We start from the raw sequence: 13,753 nt of genomic DNA, 5'->3' as shown, positions 1-13,753 counted from the left end.
CGCGGCCGGGCCGTACCTGCGCGGGACGAGAAATAAAGCCACACCCACTCGTGCGTGCGGGTCTACGTGGCGCGACCACCGCACCGGCCGTACGTGCGCGCGCACTCGCTCGCTCGCCGCCGGATCTCAGAGCTCGATCAAGAAGCCCAGGGCCGGCCGTTCGCCGCACCCGGCCGCAAGGTCGGCAAAGCTGGCTCGATCGGTCACTCGGCGGGCGTCGCTTGACCACCGGCGTGCCGTTAGGACAGGACAGGAGCCAGGCGTCGAGAGCGCGACGCGGACCCCTCCGGCTCCGGGGTCCGGCCGTCCAGAGAGAATTCTCTTTATTTCGCTGTCACCACAAGGAGGCCAGGCCCGTCAAAGGAGCCCATCCCGTCCAAGGCAGCGTAGAAAGCGTGGTGGTGGTGCGTCGTGGCTTTTTGCCCGGCCGGTGCAAGCTAGCGTCAGTCAGGGACACACTAGATCGGGTGTAGCCAAGCCAAGCTATAGCTAAGCTACGCGTGGAGAAAAAGGCTTGCATGCACCGCTTTGGCCCGGGGCCCGGGGGTTGTGGCTGATCTGATTTGCCGTTGCGTGCCGTGACTCCTCGTTTCGGTGGACTTCGACTCATCATGCTTGGATTGGATACGACAAGTTACCGTTACATTTCTGTGTGCGCGCAGACCGAGTACATACATGCATGACCTTTGAACGATGAACATGGAAAAACTAGCTACCCAAAAGGATCCGGCCGGTACATGAACGCCGAGAGACGATGAATGGCTAGCAGTCATGAGTAGTAATTAGTAAATTGGTCAAGTAGTACTAGCTTATCAGTTACCCTTCTAGACACTTGCATTGTCTCAAGAAGAGGTGGCCGGCCACCCCGGGTGAAGCGGGGGTCGACCTACTTAAAGAGTTAATTAAAGTGCAGTCCAACATGGCAACTTGTGGACAATAATCTACTGGCGACCAAAACGAAACAAAGCCCGGCCGGCCTCTCATGAGACCTCTTTTAATTTGCGTAGTTGAATTACACTAGTGCCGCATGCATGCATTATTTATTCAGTGTGGTGTCGGTAACGACTGGTAAAGAAGCCGGCGCCACTAACTATCTAATAGCTACGACGACTTAAGTGGTGCAACTGTATGTGACAGAGATCTTGTTGCATGCATTGGCGAAACAAAGGTTCAATGCAGGTCGGTATACCATACCATAGTGGGGCACGGTGGTGTGCATGTCTGCCGATATGAGCTACGCTAGCTGCCTAGCGCAATTGGTTGGTTGGTCGCTTCGCATAGTCAAATACTATTGCTCTCACGTCAAACATCATCAACCTGCACTGCACCCTTGGATCTGCAGAAGGCGCTTTTAATTTGATTTGTTGCCTTTTTTCATTCAGTGACGACGTTAACACATGCCCATCGAATGCGTTCGACATTATTTGCGCTCCTAGTGCCACGCGTGTTGCACGTTGCACGTTGGTTCGTCTTTGTCGACGCTAAACCATCGGCTTTAAAAGCAAATGCCATTTTTTTTTTGTGTGTGTAGAGCTTCTTGGTCAAATTCATATTTGACGCGCGTCCGTCGCTACCCCAAGCGATGCACGCGCGAGGAGCCGAGGACACCGGCGAAATCTGGACATGGAGGGGGGTGGGTAAGGCTGAATAACGAGCCGGCTTGGCTCGTTTCGGCTCGGCTCGTTCTGGCTCGTTAAGATAACGAGCTAGCTTGGCTCGGCTTGTTATCCTAACGAGTCAGAAAGCCAGCTCGGCTCGGCTCGTTAAAAGCTCGAGCTGGCTCGTTAAGCTCGTGAGCCAGGTATAAAAAATACACAAAATATAATATTTGCATTTATCTAAAGTTTGAGAATAATAATAATACAAAAGAAATGAATCTAACAACCTTAAATCGAATAAAAAATTAATATGCGCTAATATATATACAAGTATAATAAAATATTATAGTATTCATGCATCTAACTACCTTAAATGATACTTTTTTCCTGAAAGCTTGGCTCGTTTAGCTCGCGAGCGGCTCGCGAGTTGGCTCGTTATAGCTAACGAGCTAAAATCTTGGCTCGGCTCGGCTCGTTATCTTAACGAACCGAGCCGAGCCGAGTCGAGCAAGCCACGAGTCGAGCGAGCTAACGAGGTTTGAGTTTTTCGTCCAGCCTTAGGGGTGGGTGGTGGGCAGGACGACCAGCGGCAAAGGTCGCCGCGGGCCGGTGCCGTAGAGGCGACGATTAGGGTTTTCAATTATTATGGGAGCCCTCCATGGCCAGTGGGTTTAGAAAGGAAAGGACTGAAAGCTCTAGTTTGGTTTTGGTGAATTGATGAAACCCTAAGTGCTAACCTAGTTCATCAAGTGATCATGAGATAGGTAGCACACTTCAAGTAGAGAAGCAAATGAAGATCATAGCATGACAATGGTGATGGCATGTCGATGATCAAGGGCTTAAACTTGAAATTAAGAAAGAGAAAAACAAAAAGCTCAAGGCAAATGTATAAACCATAGGAGCTATTTTGTTTTGGTGATCAAGACACTTAGAGACTGTGATCACATTTAGGTTTGATAGCCGTACTATTAAGAGGGGTGAAATTCGTATCGGAATGCGGTTATCAAAGTGCCACTAGATGCTCTAACTCATTGCATATGCATTTAAGATCTAGTGGAGTGCTAACACCTTTGATAATATTTGTGAAAAATATGCTAACACATGTGCACAAGGTGTGTGCAGGGTTGAGATGGGTTTGGGTCCCTCTCTCCCTCCCGCCTCGCAAGCTCGGCGGGATTCGGCGCTTTCGAGAAAATGAAATGCCTATTTTCTATTGCGCCGGATGCAAATTCTTGGTGGTTGGCACATTGGAGCAAGGGTGGAGAGAGATAGAAGTGAGAACAGAGCTGATGCCAGCGTCGGTCCAGTGACCGGACGCTGAATCTAGAAGCACCGGACACTGACTGCCTGCGTCCGGTCGCGTTGACTGTCAGTACAGTGGCTAGGGTTTACCACCGGACGCTGGTTGTGTCCGGTCGAGGTGGACCGGACGCGTCCGGTCGAGGAAAACCAGGTTTCGACCCTTACTGTACTCGACCGGACGCTGAGGTTCCAGTGTCCGGTCAGTTTTAACCGGACGCGTCCGGTCGTGGTCGGTACCTTACTGGAAACGACCGGACGCTGGGGGTTCAGCGTCCGGTCAGTTGAAGCTGCTGCGTCCGGTCAGCGTCATAGCCATTGGAATCTGACGAACAGCGTTTGAAGGCGATGACACGTGGCGTCCATCTGTGGACCGGACGCTGAGCCCAGGGTCCGGTCAGTATGACCGGAGCGTCCGGTCAGAGCACGTTTTGCCCAGTGAAGGGGTATAACGGCTCTATTTGATTGAGGCTCTATTTATAGCCCCATGGCCGGCTCAAGGGAGAACTCTTGCACATTTTCATTGACATAGCAACCTTGTGAGCCTAGCCAAAGGACTCCCACTCATCTACATCATTGATTCATCATCATAGTGAGATTGGGAGTGATCCAAGTGCATTGCTTGAGTGATTGCATCTAGAGGCACTTAGTGATCGTGTTTCGCTGCGGATTTCGCTTGTTACTCTTGGTGGTTGCCGCCACCTAGACGGCTTGGAGCAGCGAGGATCGTCGAGCGGAGGTGGTGATTGTCTCCGGCTCATTTCGTGGTGATTGTGAGGGGTTCTTGACCTTTCCCCGGCGGAGCACCAAAAGGTACTCTAGTGGATTGCTCGTGGCTTGTGTGATCCTCATCTTGTGTTGGTTGTGCGGCACCCTATTGAGGGTTTGGCGTGTGAAGCCAATTAGCGCGTGAACCCCCAAGTGAGTGAATCGCCACAACGAGGACTAGCTTGCCGACAAGCAAGTGAACCTCGGTAAAAAATCATTGTGTTCATCATTGATTCCGAGGTGATTGGTCATCATTGTTATTCATCTTCGTGATTGATTGGTTCATTCATCTACACGGCGGTATAACCCTCTTGATCACTCTCTTTACTTTACCGCAAACTAGTTGACAAGCTCTTTAGTGTAGCTAGTTGTGAGAGCTTGCATGCTTGGTTGGTGTGGCTCTTTAGTTAGCCTTTGAGAGCACACTAACATAGGGTAGTGTCATTGCTCTTGTGTGAATTGACACTATCTAAACTAGAATTGTGGTAGGTGGCTTGCATTTTGAGTAGGCTAGCACAACACTCGCTTCGCCTCATAATTATCTAACCATTTGGTTAAGTGTTGTTGTAGAAATTTTTATTAGGCTATTCACCCCCCCTCTAGCCATTAGGACCTTTCAAGGACCCGGTGGCAGCGGCGGCCAAGGGCTAGCCCGGTGGTGGTGGTGGTTTGAGGGTTGGCGAGTGAGGCGGCGGTTAGAGACAACCGGACAGGCAGTGCCGACGACGGAGGCAAGGAGAGACGCCGTTGAACTCTCCGATTGGAATTAGGGAAGGTCGGGACGATCCGATGGGGGTGGGCGGCAGGAGGAGAGTTCGTAGGCAGCTCGGGCGATGGTCGAGGCAGGCGGGGGCATGGCTTGATCTGCTGAGGACGAAGACAACCAAAGAAAGAAGAAAACTTTGTGTCTGTATACGTACCGACGCACGTGCGTCAAGTAAGAGGCCTGACTTCTTGGTGGACTGGTGACACTGACTGAATTTTTTACTTTTTAGCCCTTTTTTTAAAAGTTTCTCATAAATAGACCCCTGGCGGAAAGAATTCAGAAAATAGACCCTTAGCTCGGCGCCATCGATGCTGGCGCCGAGCTAACACGTCTCGGCGCCAGCGTCCCTGGCGCCGAGCTCTTAGGCGCGAAGCAGACGTGGCGGTGACATGGCAGGTAGCTCGGTGCCAGCAACCCTGGCGCCGAGCTCGGCGCCATGGATCTTGGTGCTGAGCTCGACGCCAGGGTTGCTGGCGCCGAGCTGCCTGCCATGAACCCCGGCCATGATCATGATGGGAGGCTGGGACTGGGAGTGGGAGCAACAGCAGCAGCCATGGAGTCCAGTCCAGTCCAGTGCACCATGTTTCTGCATGTGATGGTCTCTGACTGTGCGTCTTTTCTGTCGGCTTTGGCCACCCATGGACTCAAAAAAAAGCAAAAAAATAGAGTAGAGCCAGTAGAGCCAGGTAGCCTACACTAGCAGCAGACGATGAAGATCTTGTACCTTGGAATTCGCGAAAGCCACGCACCGTCCGCGTCGATCAAAGCTGCCGCATCCCTGCATTGCATGCCTTGCAGCTGCACTGCACTACATGCAGGCAGAAGAGTATAGTTACTTGCGTGCTTTCTTTTTTTTCAACGCAAGCGATCGAAGAACGTGCAGCTGTAGCGCTTTGCTTACAGGCAGGCTTATCTTTCCATTTGAGAGAGAGAGAGGGAGACGGCTCATTAGTCATTAGGCCACGCACGTATGCATCGCACCTTGCTGCTAATGAATGACGACGTATTTTTCTGAATTCCTAGTATTCTTTCCATCCTAGAAAAAATGCAATTTTAACGTAGTGTCATGTTTTAATATCTTAAATTTGACAAACTAAAAATAAGAAATATCAATATTTATGATATCAAATAAATACTATTAGATTAATTACGAAATGTATTTTTATAATAATTGATTTGAAATCATAAATATGAATATTATTTGTTAAAAACTTAATTAAACATGAACCACTTTAATCGACACTACTTGTATTTTCTTAACGGAGTGCTAATAGTTTCTTGCATTGTGAGTGTTAATGATACTAGTGTCTAGGAGTACGTGCAAAGCGCTTGTTGTCCTAAGAGTACTATCAAGTAGTACTAGTTGTTCGGTAGTTGACGCCAAAACTGACTGATCCCTTCATTCACCGGAGACTTTAATTTAACTAGTGGCCTTGCACCAGTGACACACGCGCGTGTCTCTATGAAAAGACATTTATCTCTTTGAAAAGACATATTCGTATCTAAACATGTGATGAAAAATCACTCCTATGACACCAAGGACCAAACATTACATGTGCGGAGCACACATGTTTGTGGTTATGATAATCAATAATATATTACATTATTGTATATTATTACAAGCAATATATATTAGCTCGACAAATATAGTACTAGAAAAAAGCAACAATACTTATTTTATTTGCTAGCGTAATAATACTTGCCAATTAATTTCAAAGATCCTAAATAAAAATTCATTATTCTCCTTGTAGTAACCACTGCTCTCACCTTGAATCTCCAAGGACTTTTCAGAGCACTGACCTACTACTACACCGATTGGTGCTGTGTGTTAATAATTACTAAGCAAGGTGGATTAACAAACACCAAGTACTACTTGATAGTACTCCTTCCCGTAAAATAAAGTGATCTTGTTGCGCATGCTTTGAGACTGATGAAAAAAGTCGATCGCTTGCGTTGAAAAAAAAAGAAAGCACGCATGTAACTATACTCTTCTGCCTACATGCAGTTCAGTGCAGCTGCAAGGCATGCAATGCAGGGATGCGGCAGCTTTGATCGACGTGGACGGTGCGTGGCTTTCACGAATTCCAAGGTACAAGATCTTCATCGTCTGCTACTAGTGTAGGAGTCATATCTCGGCTACCTGGCTCTACTCTATTTTTTGCTTGTTTTTTGGAGTCCATGGGTGGCCAAAGCCGACAGGAAAGGCGCACAGTAAGAGACCATCACATGCAGGAACAGGGTGCACTAGACTGGACTGGACTCCATGGCTGCTGCTGTTGCTCCCACTCCCAGTCTCAGCCTCTCATCATGATCATGGCCGAGGTTAAAACAGACAGCTCGGCGCTAATAACCCTGGCGCCGAGCTCGGTGCCAGGGTTGCTAGCGCCGAGCTGCCTGCCATGTCACCGTCACGTCTGTTTCGCGCCTAAGAGCTCGGCGCCAGGGATGCTGTCGCCGAGACGTGTTAGCTCGGCGCCAGCATCGATAGCGCCGAGCTAAGGGTCTATTTTCTGAATTCTTTCCGCCAGGGGTCTATTTGTGAGAAACTTTCAAAAAAAAAAGCTAAAAAGTAAAAAAAATCAGTGACACTGAGTGCATCAGCAACAACTTGACAGCCAGTTTATCGTATACTATTTGCAATGGTGCCATTAGTGTATGCAAGATATGTATACAGACGCTCAAATATAACCTAGGATACACTACAAGATTTTCGGTCTACTGCAACGCCGAAGAATTGCAACGTAGAAAATTTGGTTGCCAGAGATTGTTGTATTACAACCATTCTAAAAAATGGTAGCGATACATGCCTTTAATACAACGGTTTTCAAGATGTTGCAAAGCTCTGTTGCATTTGGTGGACGATATTGCAATGGTGAAAAATGGTTGCAGTAGACTTGATTTTGGTTGCAATTGTGTGGTAGTACTGCAACTACATTTACGTTAGTTGCATTTGGTTTTGACTATTGCTACGGTTTTTTTGTGTTGCATAAAATTTGACAAGCGTTGCAAATGCTAGATACTTAATGCAACGAGAACTCTTGGAGGCGAAGCAAAAGTGGGGGTCAATTGCAACCTTTTTTGGCAGTTGCAATATACTTTGATATTGTTGCAAGTGCTAAATTTTATTGCAACGAAATCTATGGGGTCGAAGCGAAAATTGTGTTCAAGTGCAACGCTTATTTTTGGTTGCAATATACTTTGATAATTGCAACGAATTTAAAACTTAAAAAAAAGTATGGAAAGAAAAGAATTGGGGACGCATATATTAAAATTAAAAAGTGCTCCCCACAGGATTCGAACCATGGAGCTCTGGTTCAGATAAAACCTTCTCCACCACTGCGCTATGTAGGTGTGTTCGTTGTAACTCAGGTTTTAATTTATTTGATATGATTGAAGACCTTATGAGTTATAAAACGCCCCAACCCTGGCCCCATCTCGGCATCTCCGTCCTTATGCCTGGTGTCTGAAACTTTCTGTTAAGTAGTAGTTGCTGTTAAGTACTTGATGTTAAGTATGCGTGGATGTTAATTAGTACTTGAAGTTGTACCGGGGTGGTTGGTCACTTTGTTAGCGATAGTAAATGCCTGACCGTGCACCATCGGTCACATGCACTACGCCAGATTCGTACAGTAGGAACGGGGGCGTTTTTACTGTAGGGGCGGCTGGGGTTGGGGGCACCCTTACAGTGGGCGTCCTCGGGCCCCAGCAGCCCAGCCGCCCCTACAGATGGCACTGTAGGGGCGGCTGGTAACCTGAGCCGCCCCTACAGTTGGCGCTGATCTGTAGGGGTGGCTCAATCACCAGCCGCCCCTGCAGTGCCCAACTGTAGGGGCGGCTGAATCACCAGCCGCCCCTACTGATGGCGCACGAATAAATAGCAGCCAAAATTTGAAAGGTTCAAATTTAGTCAAATTATAAGATGACCAAAATAAAAGTTGTAGATATTAATGAGTTGAACAACTTTGGTATTCATCACTTTTTATGTTGAAATTATTTTGGGTCTCAAATTTTGGTTCGAATTTGTTATTTTTTAAAATTTCAAATTTGAAAGGTTCAAATTTAGTCAAATGACAAGATGACAAAAATAAAAGTTGTAGATCTTGATGAGTTGAACATCTTTTGTATTCATCACTTTTACATCTGAAATCATTTAGGGTTTGAAAATTTGGTTTGAACTTGTCAAATTTTAAATTTCAAATTTTAAAATGTGTAAAACATTGTCACATCCAAGTTTGATCAAACGTAAATGCTGAAGCATGATTTTAGAAAATTTTAGGAAAAAAAACCATCACATTTGGAGTTAGTATGAGGAAGAAAAACTAGTTACAAGTTTTACCCACAGATTAAAAAGAGAAATCACATTGTTCTATATGATTCTTACATGATCATAGTGAACAGGGTGATTTCTTTTTTTTAATCTATGGGTTAACTTTGTAACTAGTTTTTCTTCCTCATACTAACTCCAAATCTGATTATTTTTTTTCCTAAAATTTTCTAAAATCATTCTCTATCAATTTATTTTTTTGGTTTTGTCAATATATACATATGAAAAGTTTGAGCAATTTAAATTTTGAATTTCAAAAAAATACAACTTCAGACAAGATTTTGGTACCCCAAATGATTTCAGCTGAAAAAGTGATAAATACCAAAGTTGAATAACTTATCAAGATATACAACTTTTGTATTGGTCATTTCTTCAAATGACAAAGTGGTACTGACATTGTTCATAAATGTGACACATGTCTCGTAAGGTTTTATAAATTATATGAGACATGTGTAAGATTAGTGAATAATGTGTGCTAAAAAATTGTGAAATGAAGAAATGACCAAAATAAAAGTTGCAGATATTCATGAGTTGAACAACTTTGGTATTTATCACTTTTTATGTTGAAATCAATTTGGGTCTCAAATTTTGGTTCGAACTTGTCGTTTTTCAAAATTTTAAATTTAAAAGGTTCAAATTTTGTCAAATGACAAGATGACTAAAATAAAAGTTGTAGATATTAATGAGTTGAACAACTTTGGTATTCATCACTTTTTATGTTGAAATTATTTTGGGTCTCAAAATTTGGTTTGAATTTGTCATTTTTTAAAATTTCAAATTTGAAAGGTTCAAATTTAGTCAAATGACAAGATGACAAAAATAAAAGTTGTAGATCTTGATGAGTTGAACAACTTTTGTATTCATCACTTTTACATCTGAAATCATTTAGGGTTTGAAAATTTAGTTTGAACTTGTCAAATTTCAAATTTTAAAATATGTAAAACATTGTCACATCCAAGTTTATGCTGAAGCATGATTTATGTCGCCGTGACGTTACTTCGTTACTCATCCAAATCTGACGGCCCTTCTTCTTTGGATCGCCCCCAACACCCGCCCACGCCCAGCACTCAGCCTGTCTCTTTTTTGCGGAAAGAAAAAAAATAATACCGCCTCTCCCTCTCTCTCTCCCGAGGCGGCGGCAGGCATAGGGCCATCTCCGTCTTCCCTGGCGGCGTCCCGGCAAGCGCCCCTCCAAGGTCACGCACAGACTCCGTCTTCCCCGACGGGCGAGCTGCGCCCCCACGACGGCCCCGGCGGGTGCCCCTCCAAGGATCCACACGGCCTCTCCACCACCAGGTACACCCGCCCCTTCGTCCCTTCCAGCTGTGCCAAACATCCGTGTGGGGCACTGTCGTCGGGGCACCGCCGCCGGGGGCGCTACCTACCCCACCCTCCGCACCGTAGCGATCTTGGGACCCGATGCGCTCGCGGCGGCGACGGCGCCGCCGGCCCAGCCGCCACCGCTTGGCCGGTATCCTATGGGCGAGGTTCATGGCCACCACCTTCACGCGCACGTGAGTACTCCTTTGCCCAGATCGGTTCAGACTCGTGTGATTCGTGATTATCCATTTTGATGGATTCGTTTCCTTCGTGTGATTCACTTTCCAATCCGGATCAATCTGCGCAGGAAGCCCCATGTGAATGTCGGCACCATTGGGTTGGCAAAACAACTTTCACAATTTCTCTGATTATGCGCTTTTGTTTAGAAATATCTTTTTTATTACTAATCTTGCTAATTGTTTTGATTTCGTGTAGGTCAATATGCAAATTTATTCAAGGAACAGACCTTTGCTTCTGGGAGTATTCCAGTACACTTTCATCAGCTGATCCACGATGCTGTAATTTGCTCCTCTCTTGCTGCTTCAGGTGTGGGATATCTGTTGTTCTGTCTGAACTGGGCTTGAATTCTTGGAGCAAGCTCTAATGGCAATTCATTTCTCTAAGTCCATCAGAATAGTTAAATTATTATTGAATTTGAGAACTTGTCCAGTTCTAAAGATGTTAGCATTTAACAAACACAGTATTAGATTTGGCACCTTCTTCCATTTTATTACTTATACAAATGCCTTCCTTTTCTTATATCATGTAGATTGGTACAACAAATTATCGATGCTATTTTGGTTCTAGACATTGATGATCCTCCCTGCGCTATTGCTGCAGGAGCTCTTTTATTTGTTTTGGCAAGTGATGTGAGTACCTTTAATCTCAGTCTAAATCCTGCATGCTGTTATGCTTATTAAATACCTCTCATCTCAAAGTCGCCTTCGCCTAGATGATTACAAGGTGGAGAAAAGCTATTAATTCCCATTGTGTTTTGTCTCATAGCTGCAACCATTTCTTTCGCACTACAATGCCACTTGTTTTCACATTACGAGACTGGCATGTCCTATGAGAAACGTTTGAGCTGTTCTATGATCAGGTAGCTCACTGTTTTGTTTCTGAAACAACATTTTTCAGTAACAGCAAAGACAAGCAGCACTCTTTTCTGTTCTTTCTGGTAGATTACCTGTCTGGTTTTTGTTTAATCCTTTTTGGTGTTTTGGGAGCAGTTCGATTTGCAATCTGCTACTATTCCATTTCTATTTCAGAATCAACAACAACAACTGTATTTTTCTAGCGTTTCAGGTTCAGTTCAGTAATGCAGTCTCCTCCTTCAACCTGTTAGGCTGACTAAAAGTTTTTATTCATGTCTTTCTTCAATGGTTTAAGTTTAGTTTTTCTGCAACAAATTGTTTGGGTCGATTGCGCTTTTCATTGTCGTATGCAATAGCCTGTTCGTAAATTCATTAGCAGCTTATCTCTGTGGATGTCAATCAATAACAGAAGGACCCTAGCAGAAGCATATGACCAACAGGTAGCAAGTAAGTGGCAAGGTTCAGTTTTCGTCCTGTGAACTATTGCTTTCTTGCTTCACTGACCTGCCGAAGATGAATCCGAGGAAAAGACATTGAAGATGACGATAGCTTTGGAACAGGAAGCCAAGGTGGTGGCGGCCGCATCAAAGGAGAAGGTGTAGCAAGACGAACCGAAAGGTAAGAGGATTTCATTTCCCAGATCGACTTGCTTCTACTGTCTGATTGTTGGTGGACAACTTTTTTATGCTGATTTCATTATCATGTAGCTGATTTCGTTATATTTTAGTTTTATGACTTATTTTTTTTAGATGCCACCGTAGCGTTAGCACGGGCAATATACTGTGTACTGTGTACTGTTGACAAGGTATAATGCATCTGAGTATTTAGAGCTTGGATTTCCCTTCGTTATCAATTAAGGTCTGGATATTATTAGCTTTGTTCATCTATGTTCAAACTTGAGTGACATGGAAATTTATAATTGATGGTATCAATCAGAAGCAGAGAAGATAAATTCAGATGGGAACACAAATGGGATAATTAACTGCCATGGAATTTAGTATCCCTTGACTAACGAGAAATAGTGTATTGGATAGCATGAATTTTGCATTAGAAGCAATCTGAGTACTTATTTTTTTTAAACTGAGTCAAGAGCCTGGCAGCAATGAAGATATCCAGGATACAGTTTGTATCAGGTTCAGAGCAAAGTTTACTATTTTTGACAAGGTAAGCAATTTGACCTGTGAGCTTTTCTTTTGCAGTAACTAACATATTATGAATTCAAAGTTTTCTATCATTCATCTGAGTATGTGAAATAAAAACAACCCTCATTGCTATCTCATTGGAATTTTGTTATAATCAAGTTGATTGGACCAGGCAGAGATGTGAACAGAGTAGGAAATTTAAACATTCATAATTAGCGTCACTGCAGAGACAACATTCAATGGTTGGTTTATTTATTGGCCATGTTTTTCTTTCTTGAGCTTTAACAGTTTGCTGGGTTAGTAATCAACATTTTTTGTTATTCAGATATGATTCAGTTGTCTGTTTTTTTTCTTTGACAACTGATTCAGTTGGCTGTTGGTATTGAAATGCTGGAGTCTTTGCTTTCGAATCTTGGTCCAAAGGTTAGTAGCTAAAATTGTTATTTCCTTAAGTATGTAGTCTAAAATATAATTTTCACAGTAGTTGAATATGGACTGTGATTGTTATAATCCTGAAACTGTATTTTGTTGATTTCCATTCTTTTCCTGCAGGGGATCTACATTTGCAGTTGCAAACAAATAATGGGTCAGTTTGTTTTTCACCTAATTTACCTGTGTATATGTAGTGGACTTTCAGTAGCTCTGCTCTTTAGCAGCAGGCCTCAATGGCTAACAGTAGTTCATACTTGAGAGTTTACATATGTAATATATATTATCAAAAACTCTACATCATTCAACAGTCTGCTAATTCCTAAGTTTTTATCTGCAGCCATAGCATGACTATGGTGGCTTAGAGACAAAAAAAAATTATGTCCATGCTTTCCGTTTTCTAATATTTCAAATACGTTCAGTAACAGCCATATGACTCTGTATTGATTCCGTTTATGCTCTGTAGATATTTGATATCCAAATGGAGCTAAGACAACATGTTAAAGTAATCCTGATGCTTTTTCAATGTTCAAACTGCTCGATGTGGTCAAATGCCCGATTACTTGCTATGTTGATTTTGTCGAGTTGATTAACTTGGTTCTTTCCTGCTGTTTCTGCTGTTTTCCGGAATATATACAATGTCATATAAAATTGCGTAAAACCTAAACTATACAAAAAAAATATTGTTTGGTTGTTTTCATGCATTCCTGAAATAAAGTCGTGGCGTTAGCACGGGCACTGTACTAAAGCAAAGCAACTGAAGAAAACTGCGGCTAGGAAAAGATCTGCATTGTCCAAAAAGAATACACAGGTACTATGTGAAACCTTTTATCTCTCTTTGCATTAAAAAGGAATATATAGTCCTTTTGGAGAAGTACATAGCTATTCTTTTGTTCTGCTCCTAAATATGGTCCAGGCTTAGTTTCCTCTTGCTGATTAGAAATATATATGGATGTGTTTGTGCTCATAAAATGTCTTGGGAGGTAGCTGCATGTATGTTTATATTTGCTTTA

The 13,753-nt window shown here is 43.6% G+C and overlaps 1 long non-coding RNA gene across 1 annotated transcript; it reads left to right on the top strand.

Moving 5' to 3' along the window:
• The first annotated feature begins 10,135 nt into the window (after positions 1 to 10,135).
• Positions 10,136 to 10,598, top strand: LOC136463833 (uncharacterized). Its single transcript, XR_010761093.1, has 3 exons — positions 10,136 to 10,269; positions 10,383 to 10,412; positions 10,511 to 10,598. It is a non-coding gene; the product is annotated as an uncharacterized lncRNA (long non-coding RNA).
• The last annotated feature ends 3,155 nt before the right edge of the window (positions 10,599 to 13,753 follow it).

Source organism: Miscanthus floridulus, chromosome 7 (assembly GCF_019320115.1).
Source record: "Miscanthus floridulus cultivar M001 chromosome 7, ASM1932011v1, whole genome shotgun sequence".
Classification (NCBI taxonomy): Eukaryota; Viridiplantae; Streptophyta; class Magnoliopsida; order Poales; family Poaceae; genus Miscanthus; species Miscanthus floridulus.
This window is presented reverse-complemented; position numbering and strand designations above follow the sequence as displayed.